The 24,298-nt window shown below is 41.8% G+C and overlaps 1 protein-coding gene and 1 long non-coding RNA gene across 3 annotated transcripts in view; one reads left to right on the forward strand and one right to left on the reverse strand.

The window, feature by feature from the left end:
• The window catches only part of SKI (SKI proto-oncogene), a 127,722-nt gene that overhangs the window by 52,962 nt on the left and 50,462 nt on the right, over nucleotides 1–24,298 (reverse strand). The gene's annotated exons all lie outside the window — the stretch shown is intronic.
• The window catches only part of LOC308061391, a 96,094-nt gene that overhangs the window by 40,871 nt on the left and 30,925 nt on the right, over nucleotides 1–24,298 (forward strand). The window contains exon 2 of the long non-coding RNA XR_013927197.1: nucleotides 1–24,298. This exon is cut by the window's left edge and continues 31,833 nt beyond it; it is cut by the window's right edge and continues 30,925 nt beyond it. This is a non-coding gene — a long non-coding RNA (uncharacterized lncRNA).

Raw genomic sequence — 24,298 nt, forward strand, 5'->3', positions numbered from 1 at the left:
GTGCACTCAGAAAGCAGTAAGGGACAACAGAACAGGGCACAGAAGGCTTACGAGTAGAAAGCTAAAGGAATCCAGCTTTTTGGAGAGGAGAAGAAAAAGGGCAGAGACCGCTCACAGCATGCATTACCCTGCAGGCTGCGAAGACAGCATGTGCTGGACAAGTCTGGTGACTCCTGCTTTTGTGGGGATCCTCAGGGCAAATGGTGAGTCAAACCTGGAAAGAAGGAAGTTCCAACACTCCCTCCCCTCTCCTTCCTCTCTTTAAGGATAGAGACAGAAGGCTGTAGAGCACCACCAGAGAAGCTGGCATTATACTAGACCCCATCTGCTCCTCCATGCTGTCAGAGAAAGAATATAGTTATGTGGTAAATGCAGCAACTACAGATTTGGGGTGAAAAAGCCTTGGGAGGAACAGCTGGATTCTATGAGATGCTACACACCTTGCCTGTAACTTAGCCAGGCCTGCAGCGCACCGTGAGAACACGATGCGTGCTTCTGGTGGCAGGCAGAGTGCACACACGCATGAAGAAGATGCTTATGCAGGTGACCAATTCAACCTCCCTGTTGGTGGTGACCTGAAACTTTGTGCCAGGGCATTAACCATGATCCACTGTATAAAGCAGAGAGATGCAGACTCACTCAAATGCAGAGAATTAAAAGACTGAACTCTCCACCACCCCACACCCCACACCCCCCTTCCTCAGGACATTCTGCTACCTCTGCACACTTCCTTTAACCTTAACAAATGCAGAGAGTAGAAGAATCAAACAACTCTTGGGTTTCAGTGAAGTCATATTGGAGTTTCCCATCAATGTATTGCCATGTGACTTACAGAAAGTCATCTTTGATTTACCCTAGCTCAAGAGCAATTGGGATCAATCCAGCTGAGCTAAACTCCAGCTCTCATTCCGTAACTTCACGGGTAGATCATCTCAGAATTACGAGACATCTCCACCAGCACCCTCGTCATCCTGCTCCCATTTTTCCCTTTGCCTGCTGCAGTTCCTCTGTGACCCTCGCACAGCCAGGCATTTGGTTTGAGTCCAGAATGCAATCACACTAGCAATAAACAACTTTTCTCAGAATTTCATTCCCAACCACCCCCCCCCCTTATGTATTTTGTCTGAGGCTGTGGTTCAAAACACCGAGACAGAATTATTGCAACCCATCTTTTTTACACACTGTGCAGACTGTCTCCTCAGCATGATGCATTTTTAATAGGTTTTCTAAATGCAGACAACCAGGCTGCTAATAACAAGCTTTTTTTTCCCCCTCCTTTCTTTCCTCCTCCTTTTAATTTTTTTTGCACAAGGTAAAGCTGCTGCAGAGCTTTGATGTCTCACTGCACCTTACTCAAAGGAACACAGTTTATATGGCAAACAATTGCAAAATACACAGCACTCAAACTGTTAAAGACTGTAACATTCACCATCAGAAAGATTCTAGGGCTTGCTTGCCGCTTCTATTAGGTCCACCACAAATTTTACTCTCACAAGCCACAAAAAGAATACTATTTGAACATGAACTGAACAAAAGATCTCGTGATGCTGGGCACTCAACCAAGGAGAGAGATAAACTCCAAATTTAGCATGCCACAGGCGAAGCCCATCTCCTCCTGCAACACTTAGAGAATGTGGGGAGAACGCCTCCTTCTTGTTGGACTGAGATGAAGAAAAGAAATCATGCTGTCTGGTGTAAAACACCTTTCATCTCCTGTCCTATCTACATCTCTCCCATTTCTTTACCTTGCAACTAACCCCTTTGCTTCCTTGGCACCTCATAAATTGCAAGGCTATCCTTATTCTGATCAATCCACAGTTACTTGAAAAAGGGCTGATCCTGCATTGCAACATATTGCTTTAATGTATGCCCCAGGTGTGACAGGCAAGTTACTAAATAATAACACCGAGAAGAAGGATGGAAGGCAGTAAGCAGGAGGTTCTGGCACTGCACGTGGGTGGGTAGGTGGGTGGATGGATGGATAAACAAAAGATGGATAGGCAGGCAGACACTCCTTGCTATGAAAGAAAAAGGCATTACCTTTCTTAAGCTTTCCTAAACCGACTGCACTTTCAACCTCTAAAAGCAAAGCTACAAATTAGCTTCACTTTTGCTGAAAAAAATATGCATATAAATAAAAACCAGGAGCACTGATGTCACTAACTTCTTTTCCCCCCGCTTTTCCAAAAACGGAACTTTAAAAATGGGCCAAAATTCAGGAGAAAAGGCTCTACTGTCTCCAGAGCTAAAATGTACCAGTTTGACTTGGCAGCTGAACAACTTTCCACTGATTTGATGCTTTCCCCCTCCTCGAATTCTCCCATTCAAATGCAGCTGGAAATGTCGTTAGAGAAAAGAAGAGGCATTTCCTGTGCGGTTCCCCCTTCCCCCACCGCATTCTTGGCACAAAAGGCAAGAGAAAAGCTAGAGAGACAGAGTGTGCATAAGAGGGAGAAAAGAGAGGCAGTGTGCAGGGATTTCTGGCTGCTCCCCAGAAAACGTACAACAGGAATTGCACAACTCAAAAGAGACAATTTACCCCCTTTCTCCAAGGCTCCAAAACCAAGTGGATGAAGCACTTGGTTCAGTATGTCACTGGTCAGAGACATAAGCATGGCACTACATCCTGGAAAGGATACTCTCCAGATTCCGTGGAGTCCCTAGAGGAGAGATCAAGGATACTTCCCATAACCAGCCACACACAGCCTAGCTATTTACACCTGAAATCCAGCTGCAGCAAATCTTTCAGTGCTCCAAAAGTACACAAAATGCAGGGGGAGGGCAGACAACGGACCTACGATGGAGGGGGGGGGAAGGGACAGGATGAGGACACATGACACAGAGAAAAAGGCTTGTTTTAATGCTATGGCCTTTGACCACATTTGATTGACTTCTTTAATACTATTGGTTTGACATTTGAAAAACTGACCAAAGAGCACACATTTTGAAAAAGGCAATAACCAAGGCTTTTCATATGACAAGCTTCCAGACTCCTGTTTTTCAGAATGTGTGTATTCAGCACTTTGTGAAAGTTAAATCCCTCTTAAGGTACCCAAATCCAAGCACTCAAAGGGGCTGGCACTTAGAAAAACAGCCTGAAGAGCCCCAAATGTTTTGTGACACTGCTGCCCAGTCATTTTGCACTGTTGTGCACGGCAAAAAGCAGCCATTGTCCCAGCTCCAGAATTCATGATGCCACTCCCAAACTGCTTGTAACATTCAGTGTTCTTTGTGAAAATGATCCCACAGCAAAAGCTGTAAGCTGGGGTATCGCAGGCTGACTTCCCCTGGTTTCACTTAGTCACTCTCCTCCAGAATGGATCAAAGCCTCCACAAAGGTTGAGTCAATTTAAACATTCAGTTTGCTGCTTGAGCTGTGAATTAAATGCATTCTTTGGTGGCTGGGTAGGGATTAGTGACTCAGTCTGTATAAACATTAATCGACTCTAAAGCTAATGGAAAAAAGAAATATGGAAAGACGAAAAACAGAATCATACGTAACTTCTTGTTTCAGCTGGCAACAAAACCAGATTGGGTTGGTGCACAACAGCTTCCATGGACTCTGTACCATTTAATCTGGTTTTTTTTCTAGGTAGTAAGTACACCCTTACCTTTAACATTCTTTAAGTCTTAGTCCGAAATTCACATCCGTGCAGGGGAAGGGAACATATAAAGGGTGTGGCCTAATTACTTCCTCCTTTGTTCTGCAATCAAATAACAGTACCAGGCTACCTATACCCTTGCTTCCTCCTTGGCAGAGGGGATGAATTCTCAGTTCACTGACAAGACTTTGCTCTCTGTAAAAAACTTTCAATTGATCCAATTCTTCCGGTACGAACATCGCAAAAGTTTTTACGTCTCTCACACGAGAGCAGAGTGCTACAAATACATGCATACACAAGCAATTCCTATCCCAAAGAGTTTACAATCCAAAGACGAGGAGAAGAAAGGCCCCTTTTTACAGATCTGGATTAACGTGATTTGGATCATGCTTACAGAGGATTTATCTGGCAAAGGAATTAAATTTACATATCCTTATTCCCGGCTCCCACTGGAGCAACTGCAAGACTCTTCACTACACTATCACATGCACCACACTGAAAACTGTATGTAGATACCAACAAGAGACACACACGATACAAGTCCTGTGTACAGGCCACCTGTAACACTCAAGATGTGCTGCCTGGCTGCCTGCCTCTGCCTGTTCAGAATACCAGGCGTTCTACCTGGAGCAGGACTGTTCCTTAAATATGCAATAAAGGCAAAGAAACAGATACTGTATTGACTTGCTAAATTGGTACCGACACCTCTGTAAACACTATCCCACTCCTCTGAGGGCATTAGCCTTTTCTTATCTGTAAATGGCTGTGCTACTCAAGAGACGCAATGATAATGTGCACTTGGCAGGCGGCATCAGGAACTGTTTAATGCTGTTTGACTTCAAGATGATTTAGAGGGTCAGTTCCTGCCGTTCTATTCTGCTACTGCATTTCACTATCATCTCTGTGTTCCATTAGAGTGGGGGAGAGGTGGTCCTCAGGAAATCAGCTACACTCGAAAACAGCTGTTAATTTTCCCATTTGTGTGCTTGGAAGCTGGTGACGAACTGTGCAGTGCATTCTAAATTGCATTAAAACCTCTTTACAACAGCGTAAAGGAGCCTCAAAGTAAACAAAAAGGCCCTGCAAGAATAGATTTCATACGCATTATTTCTGTAATGGTGCAAGTTCTGCTTCAGGCCAACCACAGGTGTAACAATGCACTGTGTTTGTGTTTGCACACTTCAGGGTATGTCTAGACCCAGAAATACTATAACAGAGCAGTCCTAAGGCTGCTTTAAAGTTCTAATTGACTGAGAAAGACAGCTTACCTTGGAATGACTACTAAGGATACAGCTTGGGGATGTCCGCTCCTCCACATATGCAGTCATCTGAGCCCTCACATCCATCATCTTCTGAATACTTACAATGTTTTAAAATAAATTCAGAACTGAGGGGTGAGAGGCAAAAGCTACGAGGAAGAGCTAAACAAGGGTCATGTTGGCCTCTTCCTTCCTCCACTAAATCCAACAACATCCCAGACACTGGCAACTGGGCACTGCACCTGAAGAACACTGCACATACTCCTTCACATAAGCAGCACGCGCTATAGGAAAGCTCAGTAAGGTCTGCTTCCTGCATTTTTCTGGCATCTCATGTAGACAGACACTAAAGAAAATTCAAAGCCTCCCAGAATAAAAGGTAAAAGACAATTTCATATAATGTGCTATCCATCAAAATAACCATTAGACCCTTATACATAGAAAAGGAACGTTCTGGAACCAAAGCAAAAGCAATTAATTCTCGTTAAACTGAGGTGGGTTTCTTATCTCTCCCTTTCACAGACTGTCCCCGCTGCTGCAGCATAGCTCCACTTCTAAAAGCATGCATGTGGGGCATACGGGCAATAAGAACAGCATTTATCTTCAGTTTGCTATTTTTCTAGAAAAGGAAGTGAAAATGCAGCCACATAGAAAGAAGCTTAAATTAATGCTGCAAATCAGCAAGAGCTACATCACGCTGTCTGGATGTCTCTTGTGGCTCCAGCGTGCAGTATTGCAAAACAAATTCTTTGCAAACCGTCTCAGCCATGCCAAGATCATGTAAGCAACTTTCTTTCCTCTGGATGTCCTTCTCCTCCCTTTCCTTGCATGCTGAGAAGGTGTTCATCCACTAACCACCAGACAGGTGCTGAAATGAAATCCAGAGCTCCACTGCACAACAGAAGAAAAATGCTACAATGGAAAAAGGCTCCCCTGAGCTAATTAAGAACCATCTTCTATCATGTGTCAGCGAAATTCTGGTCTTCCAGAACTTAGAATAGTTTAGACCTGCATATTTTCAGTGGCAGAAATGGATGGAGAACACTTCAGAAAGCTGCTGTGGGACAGTAAGGAACTGTAGGCCTCAATCAGAACAGGAAAGCTTGCTCACTTCACAGCACAATACCAATGTGAATCCTGACTTTATCAAGAATTAATTTGAGCCATACCAGCTGCGCCTGTAACTCAGGGCCCATCTGCATAAAAAGTCCTTATTTCAAGCATTCTGAGCCTTTACCTCCAGCTAGCTGTCCAGTGCAGATGTGCAAAAGAGAGAGAAGTGATCTGTAAAGACACAACTGCAGGAACAGATTGCTCTACAAACAGTGCACTAGGAGTGAGGGGACCTTCCCTGTGCGTCAATTCAGTGAAAGACCTTGAGGTGTTCCCCTCTCTGCCTCAGCTTCCCCAGCAGAGAAACAGCAATAATAGTGACCTGCCATTATGAAACACTGATTTGTGCAAATATATAAGGCTTCAGGATTATTACTAACAACTTCATTTTTTAACTTGTTTCAGAGTGATATTCCACAATCTATAAAGTCACTTTTGAGTAATGAAGCACATGGGCACTGTTCACAACCTGCCCCAATGTGCACGTGGTGTAAGCACTTCAAACAAGTGCTCAGCTCACAAAACAGATGCACACAGGTTAATTGTATTACTACCGCTTTTTCCTTCCGAAGTTGCTAGTCTTTACCACGGCTACCAGTGTGGTTAGATTAAGTTAAGAAACCGTGGTTAAATATTTGTGGTCTTACTAAGCAAGTTAAAAAAGGTGGTTGAACTCAGTAAAGGTGGGACTGAACACAGACAAGGAGGAAGTAAATCTGTTAAGTAGCAGCTTCTCAAACCTCCTTTACATGAGCAGCCATGCTCACTTTGTTCTGGGAAAAATGAGGCGAAACACCCTTCTTTTTAGTGGCAAATCTCAGTGGCAATAACCAGATGTGTTGGAATTTACCAAGCAGTGACATCCACATGCAAATAAACACTCCGTTTTTGTCAGGATGTTTATCCCTGGTGTGCGGATATTACTGCCAACTACACTTGGATATTCCCAGCTGTTATCACCATTATTCTGTGCTACAAAACTAGAAGGATGAAAACTTGTGAACTGCTAGTCCAGCGTCAAATGGCAACAGATCTTTCTTCAGAACAAGTCCTACGAGGAGCGGCTGAGGCACTGGGGGTGTTCGGCTGCGAGAGGAGGCAGCTCGGGGGGGACCTGATTGCTCCCTACAACTACCCGAAAATAGACAGTAGTGAGGTGGGGGTCAGTCTCTTCTCCCAAGTAACAAGCGATAGAATGGGAGTAAACTGCCTCAGGTTGCACCAGGGGAGGTTTAGATTGGATATCAGGAAAAATTTTGTCACTGAAAGGGTTGTTAAGTATTGGCACAGGCTGTCCAGGGAGGCGGCTGAGTCCCCACCCCTGGAAGTACTTAAAACATGTGCAGATGTGGCACTTAAGGACATGGTTTAGTGGTAGACTTTGCAGTGCTGGGTTAACAGTTGGACTCAGTGACCTTAAAGGTAGTTTCCAACCTAAATGATTCTACGACTCTAAATGTGAAGTGCCACACAGTTTATACCCAGTTACTGAGATTACTGGCCCAGGTGGACAAGAAGCTATACTGTGTCTTCCCACGAAGTGAGAGGCTGTGATACTTTGGCCAGTCACCACCCCTTGATGACAGACAAGCCTGATATGAACCAGCCTGGCTTCTATCTGAGCTGCTCTTTCGAAGTCCCTTTTGTTTCCCCACAACACTTTGCATACTCACTGTCTGTCTCCACTTCCTCCTGCTTACCCTGCGGTCGGTGTGGGGAGCCAAGGGATGAGGGCCAATTAAATGTGGGAGCAGGTGGCAGCCAGGTGGAATTATGGGAAGGAGAGATGAAATTTCCTCTATTCTCGAGGATCTGCTCTCTCTGCACTGAGATCATACTTACAAAACAGGTGCTGCTACACCATATGTCTCGGAGAAAGTCACACTAAGCAAATTCTATCTTGCAACAGAAGAAAACACCACCACCACCCTTTTTTTTTTTTTTTTCTATTTAATCCCTCAGGTATAAAAACCCTCTGGGGGGGAGACTCTGGGTTGCTTACATAAAAGGTGCCAGGAGCATAGTATGTACTGCTGAAGCTTCCAGTTGAATTTACATGTCATGACATTTAGTCCATTACTCCCCTTCTGTATAAAAAAGATCAAAAGAACTTGGACACTGTTGTAGCATCTTATAAAGACAGTGCAGACACATGTAGAGATCTTCTGATTTTGACTGCTTCTTTTTCATACCTGTTAGTGAATGAGTAAAAAAGCTGTCCAAAAAAACCCTCTCAGACATAGTGATGTTACACTTTATTAGGAAGCCATTAAAGAATTATTGGGGTTGTCAGAAAGGCCTAATAGAAACACTTAAGTCATCTGCCTACTGTCCTCTCTTTCACCCCTATTCTTGGCCCTTCCTTTGCAGATGAGTATCTTGCACAAACAAAATTACCTTTGATTGCAACAGCTGAACTTTTGAGAGCAATGAAAAGAAGCTTGCTGACTACAGGGAGTGGGCTGCCACAGACATAAACACAGGAGAGCAGGCAAGAAAAACAAGTTTTAATTAAAGCCACTTCTAGATAATCCATTTTCCCTTTTGTATCATGAAGTTCTAATATATGTCTGAAGAGTGTGATACAACTGACATGTTGCATGAGCTGATTCAGTGATTGAGAGCAAGGTGGCAACGTGTGAAAAGCATGATCCTGCAAAGTGCTGAACACCTTCGAATCCAAGAGACTGCACAATGCAGCTACAGCAAGAATATCTCTTACGATACCAGACAGAGCAGCAAGAGTATTTCTGTATTACTTTCAAAGCTCTAGGTGAAAATGCATGAGTGATAATACTGCTACCGCAGCACTTCCAGAGGCCCCAGAAAGGATTCAGGGGATGCCTATGCTGACATTGGTCATGCTCATCCTTCCCAGAAAAGCTTACTATTTCACTTAATACTGCTGATAGAAGGTGGAGGAGTCAAGGTGCTTTCTTCAACACCACACAGCTGGTCAGAGGCAAAATTATGTGTGGCTCCCTAGCCCAATGATTTCTACAGCCTGCATCACAGCATCCCAGAAGAACCAGTAATTCTTAAACAAAATTTAACAGCCCAACTTTTTATATCAAATGTTCTAAGCTTAATTGATGTAATTTGAGAGAAGAATTTGGGGTTATTTTTAGCCAGTGGCTGCTGCTGCTTTTGATGTATATATACTAAGTAGACAGCCATTACCACTATCATTTTACATTACGTTCATGTGTAACTGGATGTATGAACATTTTTATGCATTCATATATGCACACACACTCTCTCCCTATATTTTCTTAATATAAGCCAGATATATGTGTAATACATATATGTATTTTTTTACATATATGCCAGAGAAGAATGTGCAGTGAACCTAAGTACATAGTGCATCATCCTGCCACTAGGTTAAACTATTTCCTTTAAACTACATTCATCTTTAGACACTTACAATTTGTCATACCGTCAGAAGAAATTAATGTATAGCATTGTAAAAAAGAGCATGCACAATAAAAGGGAATTTGCAATTCATGGGGTCGCTGATTTTCATGTGGGGGGTGAGGCTGACAGGGGAAGCTGATGAGATTTCGTTTTTAAACCGCAGGGCCCTGCATGCCCCCTCCCCATCTCCCTACTGACACCCCCCCAGCCCTTCTTCCAAGTGCACAGTGCCTGTAAAAATTCCTGCGCGCTATTTGCAGGCAAGGTCACTGTGAAAGGGCATGGCTGGGAGCCAGTGTGTTTTTCAGCTGAGCTGCAGGGAGGGGAGGGGAGGCTCAGGAACTCAATTATAAGTTTCTCCAGTCTAGCCAGGAGGCTGGGAGCCCAGACTGCGGCTGTTCCGTCCTGCGAGCGCACGCCCCGTCTGCCCGGCTGGCCGCCGCGCCAGCACTGACGCATTTCGCAGGCATTCTCGAAGCCGCAGCAGGGAGGCCCGGGAAAGAGCCTGTTTTCCCTTGATGGCCTGGTAAATCCATATGTGGTTTTCCGGCATGTCATACCGGTATGCAAGATGCATGTCGCATGTCCTTTAATAGGCATTTGCGCTACATGCGGTGGACGCCAATACTGCTCTGTGTACATGTACCTGTAGGCACGTTTAAGTAAATTCAATCTTTGATGGCAAGCCCGCTCAGAAATCTGCAAACCTGACTGTGCATCTGACAGCAGAGTCCTGCGCTGACGGCACTCACCCAGCCTGCAGACATAAGCCACTCCTTTGTCATTCAGAGACAAGCAGGGTCATCCCCAGCGAACAGCTCATTAATTCTCTGAAGCCTTATTTGTCTCAAGGCAGAGGAGTAACGCACACAGGCTCAGTAACACACACAGTATATTTGAAATACTGTCGAATGTCACCCAAGGGGAACCTTTGCCCTAAAATTGTCACACAATTTCCCCGGCTGGGACTATGTCCAAAGCAAATCCATTCACCAGCACCGCATGACTTCCCCTTATGCCTCCAGGACAGGCAACCCCCTACCAGTGGATTAAAGACGCATTCACATGGAAGAGGCTTGCTGCTTTCTGTATTTCTGTGTATGCAAGTGCACGGGTCCACGTGTTCCACCCTAAACGTTACCAAGAGCTTCTTTCAGGTTTCTGACCTGAATTCTCAGCCTACAAACTAGCAGCAAAGGCTGTTAGACAGATAGCAAGGTTCTAGCACTAAAAACTGCCACCACAGAGCCTGGGAACAGAATATTCCAAAAAGAGTGTTTGGATCCCATACACATAGTGCCTGCTACTTTTCAAAACGCCATGGACATATACTCCACATGGTAAGGTTACTCACACCCCCTATACTATAAATCTCCCTTCCCCCATGTTGGTTTTCTAGTTACATGTTCTAATTGGAATCGATCTGGCACATCACCTGGGAAATGAAATGGCATCTTTAACGATCTACGGAGTATTTCCTATACAGACCTTTTGAATATTCACCCATACACCGACATTTACATCCTCCTAAGTATTCACTTTGCTTGCTGAAATACAATGAGTTTAAAACTTCAAAACAACAGGGTTAATGGACCCAGCAGGGCCTTTCTCTCTCTTGCCTGAAAACTGGGCAGCAATTCCACAATTCTGTAATTGTACAAAGAATCCTCCACTACCAGACACACATGTATTTCAGAAAATCCAGAAGCCTGAATTTGCTCTACAATGCAAGGGGCTTTTCTTGTGGACAGATTCCAATCTCAGGGAGGCTCATATTGCTCCCCTGAAGCCAATGCATACCAGCGTATCTGAAATTGGAATCCATTTTCTGAAGGTTTTAAGGTCACTTCACCTTAGATTTTTTTGATAAAGGCTGAGTCGTTGCCTAAGAATAAATTCAGGCAGTCCTTAGAGGCGTTGTTGCATGTCAACTGGAGGAAGTGATTAAAAATTAATGCAAGCTAGGAGATAGAGAAACCTGAAAGGGTGTGCCTGTAAAATACACTTTCAATCTGTCTCGTCAGCAAAAGAGAAAAGAAATCGGATTCTTATAATACCAGACTCTTGGGAAGTGGTTGGGGCATGAAGTCTGTGTTCTTTTAGAGATTCACCTCAAACAGTTAAGAACAAGAAGCTCCGCATTTCCACAAAGATGTTTCTTTCTTACTTTCCAGGTGGGGATGCTGGAAAGAGGGGGGAAGGGAGCGTGGGGGTGTGGAGGTACAGCTGTGGGTGGCAATTACACTGCTGGGACGTGTAATCTCACTAATTCTATAACATATGGGAGTGAGCTGTCCTTGTACTATTCACTTCTGGCTGTTTGGGTTTTTTTGTTATTTATTTATTTATTATTATTATTATCATCATTGTTATTTAAGATACATCATTAAACAAACTTGAAGGAATACAGAATCTGTTTCACAAGGCTTCTCTGAGTTGCTAGGGCACAGAAAGTAGAATAGCATAGCAGGAAAAGGAAAGACAAACTTAACAGCTTTTCAGGAAGTTAAAGTCAGGGGTAATCTCGTTGTTGTACACCACCTTCATGCATGAACCCATGTTTAAGATACTTCACTTGGCAGGTAATGAAGATCTGATATAACCAGCAAAGGAGCAAAACCTTCCATTGTCCATTAAAGGAGCATTTGTCCTCAAACTGGAAATGTACTAATTCTCCCCAGAGTAAGCAATCCTGTTTAGAAGTTTCATGGCTATTTCAATTTTAGTAATTTAATTAGCAGATACGTTTTCTTCTTCGGTTTCCAGAAAACAGCAGGATTCAGTCTTATTCTCCTAAACAGACTGAACAGTTTATCTTGAAAAAAGTGAATTTGTTGTTTGGAAAAAAATGAGGTAGGAGAAGGTATCCAGTTCATTGGATTAGCAGCAATATTCACAGCTAAGCTTTGTGAGACTTCACAGAAAGCTTGGGCTGCTGTTCTTTCCCAGTCTCCTCACTTTCTCTACCCAACACTAAAAATCCCAGCCATTTCATTAACAAGTTCAGACTGCTTCTGTTCTTCCCAGTAAAGGGTCTTAACCTGTGACCTTTGCCATTTTCAAGCCCTCTTGACTCCTCCACGCACCATCATCTACCCCTGGGACTTCCATTTTTTTTACTGCTCCCTCTCCATTACTGGTAGTATAATGAAAGATGGAAATGAAGCATAAAAAGGGATAATACTAAATGCACGGCCTTTATGCTATGACAGAGCTCGTATGTTGCGACAGGAGTACCTTGCAATTGATACATCACTGACTGGAAGGCCTTGGAAGGAGGCTAGCATCGGCTCCTTGAGTCAAGACCTTCTTACCTAGCAGAGCCACATGACAGCACTGCAGTTATTTAACTAACTAACTAGATGCAGCAATATCACCACATTATAAAACCACTCAGTGATAAAATGTTAAGGTCTCTAACAAACCTGCCATTGACCACAGTGAGAGTACTAGCACTGCAAAAAAAAAAAAAAAATCAAAAGCAAACCAACCCAAAAAAACCAAACCCAAACAACAGTAAATGTTATGGGAGGGGTGGAAATGAATCAGGAAATGGTCCCTTCATCGTTTCTTCTCTTGAGCATAGAGCACACACTACTTTTCTTAATTATTCCTGATGTTCATTGTAGGTTGCATCATTTTGGAACACCGACGGTATCATTTTTAAAACTCTGGTTGCCATGGCAGCACAGAATGTGGCTCTTAAATGTACTCTGCTTGCACATTCCTCTGATGAGAGGCTGCTTTTCTTTTTTCTTTTCTTTTTTTTTTTAAGAAAAAATAAAAAAGCATCTCCACTGAGAAACATGATATAATGACCAAAAAAACCCTAGAGAACAAGCATTGGAAGAAAATGGTGGCTTAAAAAAAAAAAAGAGGGGGGGGGGGGGGGGGAAGCGGCAGAAACTGGGCTGAAAAATATAGCCAAGAGGATACTTTTGTTTTAAGGGCAGAATCTAAGTAGTGCATTTTGGATTGTCTCAGGAAGGTTGTAAATTCAGACAAACCAAGCCACTTCCTTAGTGACAGCATTTACAGCACTGTATTCAGCCATTGTTTCCCTTTGTAAGGTCCTATGCTGGACTGATTACTCAAACCCAGAACTTTAAACCTTGAGCAACCTTCAAAGAAGTGGTGGTAGGTGATAAGGGACAGGTTTCCGTGCAACCAAGCAGACACTCCCTTACCTCACCTGCTACCCCTTTCTAACCCTCAGCTGTCTGGAGAACTCCTAAGGGCACAGCAGGAAGCAGGCAGGGGGCAAAGTAGCCACTGGGGCAACACAGCCACTTGTAAAGCAGCCTTTATCCACATCCCTACAACATCAAAACTATGAACATCGATTCCAGTGTGGCACGGGAGTTTTCTCTGAACTACATAGCGTGCAGAGATCACAAATAGTGAACCTTTGCCCTCACCACCAAGTCTGGCACTAAACAGAAGCTGGTATTAATAATAATGATCTCTTAAGCATAATTTTCCACCTGAAAATAAAAAGTTTTGCCATCACTGCCCTATACACTTTAAAGGTACTGTATAGTTCAGAGTCCTAAGGGTACTTTTTCTGGTCTTGTCTCCACTTTGAAATCAGATCCCTTCATCAGGATCTTTCTAAGGAAGAGCCTTAGCTCATATTAGCAGGATGCTGAGCAGCTCCTATTTGAAAAGGAATGGCAGAACAGAGTATTTTTTGCACCTTATAGGACTGTGTCCTTCAACACTAGTAGTATGGTTTGAAACTTAGTTTAAATAAATGCAGCCTTGTCAGTGATCCTCCAACCTTATTCATTAAAAACATGGATTGCACCTCTTTCATGGGAATTGCTGCACTTCCTGCTTTCCATGAGCCCTAAACGAAAAAAAGCTTGTGAGACTTGCTTTTTGAAGTACTTCTTCCCTTCTGCCTTTCACTAGCAGCAAGAGTGAAAATTCAAATTAAAATAAATTTCTCCAAATGTTCAGTGCAGTCTAGTTTTGGCACAAGCACTCAAGCCATTTTATCCTTCCCTAACAAGCAGTCTATCAAAAAAGATAACCCTCTAAGTGCTTCACATAAGTCTATAAGCAGCATTATCTCCATTTTTTACAGATAGGTTAACAAAGGCAAGGATTTCGAGTCCATCACTCAGCAACAGACAGAAATAGAAACCAATTGCTCTGACCTTCACGCCCATGACCAGTTCTTAAGAACACAATATACTCTGACTGTAAGAAAATAAATGATGCCCTAGGTCAGAAAACCAGCTGGAATGATGTATAAAGGAAAGATATTGAGTAAATGAGATTTGGAATGACATAGCAAGCTCCTGATTTTAATGAAGTCATGAGACGTTGCTTCATCAGGTGGAATGTCCAAGTAACAGTTTGTTCTGCCTGTAGTACTGGTTTAAAATTTTAAGAACAAATTATGGTTTTACATGCCTTCATTTCTGGGGGACCAGAGTGAAGTTCAACTAAAATCAGGTCCTAAAATCAAGATAGAACTGATTTTCAACAGCTGCGCAGTCATCACTGTCTTAAAAACCAAGGCTCACAGGCTGTCTTAGGTAGTCCACCCAAATTCACAAGCAACTTTTGGAAAAAAATATAAATTTATGGATTTAAACTTTATGTCATTTCATTTTTTTCTTGCAGATTTTCAAATAGCTAGTAATTTCACATTTGAAATACCCCAGGGTTCACTCTCTGACCATTACAATCAAGATATAACTATGACCCAAGAAAATATCTCAATCTACTTAAGTGTTACAATCGCAAACCATTTTTTCTATGTTCTAGAATCTCCCCAAAGAGGTTTTCCTCCCATAAAATACTTAAGACTAGCAATCAGTCTTGTTCATATGTTTAAAGAATCAAAGGCTGGTGGCTGAGAAAACAAGACTCACACAAACCTACTCATTCCCATGTTTTTCTACATGGGCAACTTCTTCAGAACTTCACCGAGGGGTGAAGTTCGGAGGAGGCAACCAAAACAATCACGAAAAGGAAAGCATGTTAACATGCAAACTAAATAATAGGCCTCTGCTGATAAAATATTGGACTTGGAGTAATGTCCAAGTCAGGTTTTTACCATTTTGAAATGGAAATATTTCCAAATGAAAGCATAGCAGCAATCGATGCCTCTCTTCCTCCCTCTTCCTTGCTTGCACAGGAGCAGGTAGCTTCTATTTGCTGCTTTTCCATGGCTGCACAACACAGTCACTGTCAGAGCTCCGAATGACATAAGAAGTGCTTCTGGGGACACTTCCATTGATTAGCTATTTCACCAGGCTATTTTGCTACCTTTGACAAACTGCTGCTGGCTAAAGTAAAATGCATTCCTCAGTCACATTAAGCACAAACATTAAGTTTTTTTTAAAAAAAAAAAAAGAAAAAAAGAAAAAAGGCTACCTGATCCTCTTCATGTAATTCTTAATGCAAGTGGTCATCTGCAACACTGCAAATGCTGAGCTATACAGGAACAGAAATGGGCAAGAGGGAGTGGTGGTGGTGTCAGAGCATTGTCTAATGAAAAAAAATAAACAAACAAAATCAACTCCCCTGCAAGAAGGTTAAGTTTCATGAGACGGAATAGACTATGCAACCTCAGAAGAACACTTCTATTTTTATTTTTTTTTTAACACTAGTGCTTTATGTGTTTCAAAGCTCAAGAATAGCACAATACACCTTCTTTGCCCTCTTCTCAGGTGTAATAGCCTACTTTCTTTATTTGAACAACTTACACAGGAGGAGTAGTGTCCTGACTCAGTCAGACAGCTGATGCTGCTTTTATTGGTGGAGATTAAGGTATAAACTGGATTGTGCCTGAGTTCAGAGTTCAGACTTATCTACGGAATCCTTCCCCTCTTTACACATTCCAAGGGTTCTTACAACTTCAAGTCACTCAAGCCTGTAATATTAACCCCTACACAAGCTTTCACAGGACTGTTTGAAGTAAAAGCAGGTTTGGAATTTTTTTGACAACGTATTTTTAAATGCACCAGTTTGCAGAAACAAAAACAATTTTCACTTCCTTCAAAACAATCCATATGTCCATTTTTATGTCTATGCTATCTAATGCAAATCATTCTGCTTTCAAGTTGTATACAAACACAGACCAGGCACTGGATATGTCAAAAAAGCAAATAATCTTGTAACTTAGTTACGCACCCACCAGGACACCTTCCTGTCACCCCTACCTTTTTCAGATTTCCTCTGAAAGTGCAGCTAGGAATCGGATCTATTCCATATTCAAACCGTGACAGGAGATTTTATGTGATCTGAATGCTGCAGTATCATTATTTCCTGGGACACAATGCCCATGTGTTCACAATGGCATTTCTGCTTTTTGCAGTTTGTAAATTGCTCTAGCCTGGTAATCAAGCAAATTGAAACAGGCAAGTTATTTTTGGTTGTTTTTATGACACATGTATTGCTGCATATTGGGAAGTTAGGTGAAGGAAGAAAACCTACCTACTGCATCCAATTAGTTTCTTTGGGCTTAAGCACTAAACTTCCCAGGAGAGGGAACATTTATTCTGTCCTCAGTACCTCCAGTTTCTACCACAAAACAAATAAACTATGCCTAAAAATACGTGCAACAATTGAATAACATTTTGTGGAACACTGTATGACATATCTACAAACCTACAAAAGTGCTCATTGCTTCCCAGAAATCAAACCCTTTTGAGGTGGTTTTGGTTTGGACAACCAAAAATAAATATTCACTTCCTCACTTTCAACATTTTGTGACAAAAAGGGGAAAGTTCACTAGCAACCAAGATGCTGAACTTTGATTGTGGACTGCTAAGCAAAGACGGCGACTCATGCCACTCTAACACTACCAAGAGCAGCTTGGAAGTTCTAGGACAAGTCTAGGGCTGACGTCTCAGCTCTGGACTGACAGGTTATCCGCCTACAAATGAAAGGAAGACTTAAGGAGGAAAGTCAAGACCTGACAAACTTTAAGTTGCCCTTATTTATCATTAGGGGGGAAAATGGCATACTTTAAATACTTCTGATTTAGTATCTTTAAAAATAAGAAATTCAAGCATACAGAATGCAAAGCCTTCATCTGGTAGTGGTAAGCCCCAGAAAACCCTGTATTACAATCCCTGTGGCCTGAAGTCAACCGAGTTCAAACCATGTTCCTCAAGTAAAGGGGTTACAACGAAAAACCGAAATACCACAACACTAACGCTGTATGGACTAAGATAGTATGTGCCTCTCTCCTCTCTTGGACACCGCTTTTTAAACAGCATCTCAGCAAAACCTTTTTATTTCAATGCCATCTGCAAAGCACAACTTCACTGAAAAAGAAAGCCAACATTACTAATCAAGAGAACTGAGGCTTCCCCGGAAGTATCAGAAGAAAAAGCAAAAATCAAAATGGGAACAGCAGTATAATCCCTCTGATTCTCCTGTGGAGATCCTTATCTTAATTTCACACATCTTCATCTTTCTGCCTGTTCATAGCCTTGATTTTTTCACAACTTGATGAGCAAATGTTTCTTTTTAGGTCTTGTATTTTTTCATTTTTAAGGAAAAAAACCACTATTCCAAAACATTAGCCTGTTTTTGAAGTAGCACATGAAACTTAAAGACCTATTTCGATCTTTAGGCTATTTTCCGTTATGTAGTTAGGCTACCTCAGCAAAAGACCAGATCTCCTTCTACTAACTTTTCAAGAGTTTTCTTGGAGGGTGACTGTGGTGGATTAGAAAAGATACCAGTGAATTATGAAAGCTACCAGGCAATGGGAGAACACGCACTTCTCAAACAGTCCACCTGGATAAAGTACTCGGTGCTCTTAGATACTTCTCTAAAGATACATACAAATGCTGTAATAGAGAACAGCAGCTTTGCCATACTTTTGTAGAAAAATGCCCTGTTACTGTCTCCTATCAACAAAGCCCTAGAGGAATCAATTTGGAAAATATTATCCTATACTGTTTACAAGGAAATTAAAAGGTAATTTGATTACAATGCATAGGAATAGGAATGGTAAGACATGTCTTCTAACAAGAAAGAATAAGACATAGCTCTGGTGTTCAAGTGCTTTACTGATCATTTGTGCTTGTTTTAAATAAATCAGGAGGGGCACAACTAAACTACTTCTATTACAAAATAAAAGTCCCAAAACCATAAGGAATCCCCCATGAAACAGCAGATATGCTCTACCTTTTGAAGGTCATGGTAAAGACAAAACACATCTCCCATCTCCCAGTCAGAAAGCAAGGCATTTATCTGGAAAGAATCTTCCAAAGCTAACATCACAATTTAAATACAAGGCACAAAATATGCATTACTTCCCTGTTCCACCATCCAGTACAGGCAGAGCAACAAAAGGGGTGGTGGGGGAGGCAGACAGTGTGGTTCTTGCTGCTTCTCCCCAAGCCTGTTCATGCCTCACCAGAATTTAGATGTATTTTCTTTGCACCTCTTGTCATAGCAAGTCACATGTCCTAGAACTAAGTTTTACATTTTCACAGGGAAAAAAAATACGCTGAGGGCCTTTGAAAGGGTTTATGAATGTACTGGACATCAGGAAGCAGTAGTACACGAGTCCTTCACCGGGTAAAGGAAGGATTCCTGTTGTTAGAAAAGAGAGGCAAAAATGATGCATAGCTGTTTCTCCCCTAATTTCAATCCCACTATTTCTCCTACACTTAGGCTGTTATTCTAGGCAGCTGTGAAGTCTCGCAACTGCTTTGGGTTTTGAAGTTTTTGTCTTATTTTAAAATTAAGGTAAACACTCAGCTTCTCTTAAAGAATAAAAATGTTCCAAACATTGATAGCCAATGTTATTTCTAGAACTTTCAAATGAACTTGTAAGGAAGAGAAAGAATGACTACTTCTCAAAAAAAAAACCAAAAAAAAACAAAACAAAAAACCAAAACCCAAAAAACCACCACCCAAAAGTCATAAAGAGATAACACCCCTGACCTGCCTCATGCCCTGGCCAGGACTGACGATGGTCATGAAATGGGACTCTTGAGAACTAAACGGAAGGCAATAAACACACACACACACAAGAGCTATGACCTTTTGAGCTTTGGCTCTACACAAAGGTACTAGACATGACAGTTCTGAGGTGGGGAAGATACAGAGTAGTTGCAGTGGCTGTATCTCCTTACTCCTAGTGCTTGCAAGCCTTTTAAGAGAAGCTTAGTTTTGAACCAACGAGCAAGGTAGGCAGAAAAAACAGCAGCTCTGGACAGCTAGGTGACAAAGTACTGTTATCTTAATAAATTATATGCAATTTAAATGTCAAGTTGGATGCCAAGACAATCAAAAGAGGCAGGCATACACTAAAATGAACAGCCTGCAAACAAATGAATTAGCAAGAAGGAGAAATTCAGACTCAAGTCAATTATCCCCGACATTATCTAAGTAGGATGCTAGTGGATTATTTTTGATATGTTATATGAAGTATCACCTGCATTCCTCTGCTGCCCTATACTATCATCCTATCAGTAACAGCTATGCCAGCAGAGTTTGTAAGCAAGCAGATGGTCCCTGATGGTCCCTACAGCAATCAAGGAGGAACGGTTTCTTCCTGACCACTTTCACACTCACTCCCAAGTGACAGGCACTAAATTCTGACATAAATCACTCACGCCTGCTTCATCTACCCACCTGCATGGCAGTTCCTCAATGCAAAATGTAGATGTGTCAGCCTATTTCCTACAGAACCACCCTTCTAGGCTCATATTTTACAAGAAATCATGTGTCCTGTGCTTTTTAACATGCTTTAATGAACATTCAGACCAGCCTTTCATGCTCAGCAGTTGATTGAAAGCAATTAGTTGGCACTGACAAGGATATTGCTTGATGTGACAGACCAACAAAACACACCAATTTGTGCCAAGAAAATGTGTTCAAAAAAGGTGGTACATCTAAAGCTCTAACAGGGCTCCTGCAATAATGAAAAAAAAATTAAATATAATGAGTAAGTTCAGCATAAATAAAGGGAGAGTAGCCCTCACTGCATGGATGTATATGGATTTAACAAGCTGTACAAACTACTGTGACAGGACAAGGGTATTTATTTTTTTTTCCCAAATTGTCACTGTAATAAGAGTATCTGGGCAAAATTGAGTTTTATGCTAGGAAGGCAATTTCATATTACCTTATTTTTATCTTTGCACCTAACACCACTTTCAGCTAGGCCAAGTCATTCAATTTAAGTGATTTTTATATGCCAATAGTGTTGTTAAATAGCCGGCAGAAAAAGACACAGTTCAATTGTCATGCATGTCAGGAGTCTGGCATACACTCAGTTGGAGATTTAAACTTCCTCTTTAAAGGAGAGCAATTAAACTGTGCATGAGGAAAGGAATACCAACATCATTTCTACACTGAAAAGCTGCACTAGTTTTTAACTAAACTGGTGTCAACAGCAATGGACTCGTATTTTGTGTTGGTTGCACTTAATTTTAAGATGTTCCTAACTGACAAATCTACACAAAAAGACCATTCTTACCAGGTCTGTTTCACACACACCAAGTACAGCTGCACTGACTTAGCTCTAGGACTTCAAATTCACCCATTAGGTTAAATATTATGCAGATTTTCCATGTGGACACAGCATGTTGTGGATCCCAGACGTGTAAAATCTTAGGACCTGATTCTGCAAACAGCTCACCACTTTATATATATCCAGAGGCCACTGTGAGCTCCGGTGTCAGCTGGGATGCTTAATAATAATACTATTTTCTCTTCTTGGGTTAAAAAAAAAAAAAAAAAATTAAAAAAATAATCCAAACCCTTATTTAAGGTAAGCTTCACAGAAGTTCTTGTTATCACAAGCTGTTACACTAAACAGCACAAAACGTATTTTCTTCTCCTTGCTTGCACTTCTTACACCCCACACAAGAATTAAACTTAATAAGTTGAAATATTTCAACCACCACTCTAAAAAAACATTGCAGAACAGCTTTTACAAGCACAATACGCAAGGGCATGTAAATGCTACTTTTTGAAGAAAAAAAAAACATTCCATTTCTTCTAGCCAGTCTGGACAAGAACTAAGTTTTCCTTCATCTGCATGCAAAGATCCCCGTATTGTGAAAAGAAGGAAGCAGCAGTGGGAGAAGATGAACTACCTGTAGCCTCTCTATCCATCAAAGTCTTTGCTTCTCTATGTAACAGCATTTTAAAACAAACTAAAATGAAACAATTTATGCCAGAGCAAGGTACAAACTTGCACGCATTCTGTAACAGCTCCGAGATCTCCTACAGGACACACTGGGTAAGAGGAGAAAGTACACTGTACAAAGACAGGCAGAACTGCTGGACAGGAAAAAAACATTTGGCCAACAAAGTATGTTGTGACTGGGCGTCCACATAGATCCAGGCAGGTTTCTGTGGTTTTCCGGTAGACAGTTGTGACTGACACAACACTACGAAATCAGCCCTCCTTCTTCCCCTTTCTGTCTTACGACCTTTGGTGCCACTTGTTAAGGTTTAGTCTATGTAAGAATTTGTGAGGCGTGCTTTTAGCTGGAAATGCAAAATAACCTCCTTAGCTGAAGAGTCTTAGTTCTTGAAAAAAGTTGTGTTTCCCTGATCTACCAAGAGTACCAATTCTTCTGACTCTTGCAGAATGATAACAAAAGTAGTATAGTGTTCTGCCAATATTTATTTCTAACTCTGTACTGCTTAGACACCTCCCCAGTATGTCTACACGAAAGTGTTGTCTGTGAGAATTTTCACAGATATTTATTAACCCAAATTTCACTGAGCCAAAGCTCTGGATTTGCAGTAACACTTTTAGAATCAAGTTCTGGAAAGCATTGCTAGTCAGGTCAGATCAGTATTCTAATGTGAAGCATCTTTAAAGCACATGGTAAATCTTAATCATTTTAAATCCCTAAGAGAATTATCCTAAGCAACTTCTAAAATTATGTCCTGAGAACTGGGATTTCAAAGTAAGCATTTCTAATCTTCCATGCACCATTAGAAACCCTTCAGCCCTCAAAACTAACCCCTGCCATGCTCCCCTTGGCTACTATACATTTTGGTTTAATTCCCCACTTTTAGACTAGAGGTCCATCAGGAGTACTAGCTTAGCCTACATTGTGATATTTTAATTTCCACGTCATTCAGACCTGCTGCAGCATTCAGGCAAAATGCAGCTTCCTTAGCAATCTACTATAACAGGCAAGGCTGTCAAGATGGCAGCAACAACTGGATATTCCACAAAGAAAAGTGTTAGTATAGACAAAATCTCACACAGCATTCACCCCTCACCTAGTACGCTGGTTACCCTCAGCCCCTGGAACTTTAACAGTGGGAGTGAAGCTGTGCATAGATTTTCATGGTATTCTGAGCTCCTCAGCAGGACACTATATTGAGCATAAACTGGCCGTTTTAATAAAAATTGCTTGGCAACGGGGGTTTTGTATAATACAAACATTTCTACATAAAAATCCAAGGTAGCTTTCTCCATGTGATTACAGCCAGGTCCACAGTAATGCAGACCAGATGTGCACACTGCATTCCAGCATATTTGTTAATCTGGAGGTTCTGTGTTGGGGGGGGGGAACAGTTTACAGAATGATTCACATTAGTCAGGTATGGCTGTTCTAAAACGGTCTTTATTATTCAGAAAAATAAATTAATCAAGTTATTTTGTTTAGAAAAAGCTCATTACCACCTGAAAAATGTTCCGTATTCACAGTTCAACCTCACTCATATTTTATACTTGTTCCTGGTTTCAGACATTTCTCTCTGAATTTGGTTGTTGTTGTTGTAATACTTTAAGCCTCATTCTGCCTGCCTACTGATTCTGCAGTGGGTGTAGCTACATGTATTGATGCAGTTACTCATGCTCCTTATTTTCATTATGAGAAGGAGAATCAGGCTGAATGGTTATGGCACTCGTTTAATGCACAAAGCATATCTGTCAGATGTTGCTCCTGTCACATCTGGTAAACTGGAATTTTCACCCTTAAAGTGAGGGTGGCTACAGCACTGGATAAGTGGCTGAGTGGGAGGAGCTATAATCATATAAAACATGCAAGTTAGCAGAAAAGAAAGCCTCATATAGTTATTCCAACTTCTACTTTCCTGTGGTATAATTCAAAGAAAGATATGCTGAATCATCGACCTGCTCTCCTCTTTAATGTCATCTGTTTCTGTGACAATACTGCCCAGAAGCACTCCACTGACAATGCACCATCTCTTTCGAAAACATTTTGCGTGCTACTCTAAGCAGCGGTCTCTGAAATCTTCATCTTCTTGTTTTCCTCCAAGGTCTCGTACAGCAGCACAACAACCTTTTATAAGCTACTAATTGTGTTCAGGGAAAAAAAAGTAACCAAAAAGCCTGAACTTGCCAGTTCATTGTTTGGGAGGCTGCCTGGCCGCTTCATCTAACTACAGCATTTTCCAAAGTTCAAGCTGTGTTTAATTTCTCTGTTCTCCAAGTGCTCCAGCAACCCGAGCCTGCGTTGCCCAGCCTCCACCCACAACACAGGCAGCAACATACGGGAAAAGGAAAGAAAGGGGTAGGAGGGGCTAGCGAGGACAAGCCATTTTACAGTCTCTCGGCATTCCAGTCCCCTGCCTAATTCCCATCTTTGGAAGCAAAAAGCAGGGGGAGAGGACAGCCTGAACTTTTGACCTGCTGCGCAGACACCAACCAGAACAGAGAAGAGCCATAAAGGTGTCTGTGCGGGGCCGCGATCTCAGGACAATCGTCTGCAGCTTGTTTCCTCGCCATCCTCCTCAAAAAAATGTTGATTACTTGTTTTATGATTGCCAGATGGTGGACTCTACTGGGAACCTTCTTCCATCCCTAGTGACTGCCTGACCCCACATAAAACTGGAAGGGGCCGAACCTTTCTCTACCCAGCCCACCACGGGAGGATGCAGAGCCCTTCGAACCTTTATGAAGCTGATCCCGTCTGTACCAACGTAGTTTCG

Source organism: Falco punctatus (assembly GCF_963210335.1).
Source record: "Falco punctatus genome assembly, chromosome: 3".
Lineage (NCBI taxonomy): Eukaryota > Metazoa > Chordata > Aves > Falconiformes > Falconidae > Falco > Falco punctatus.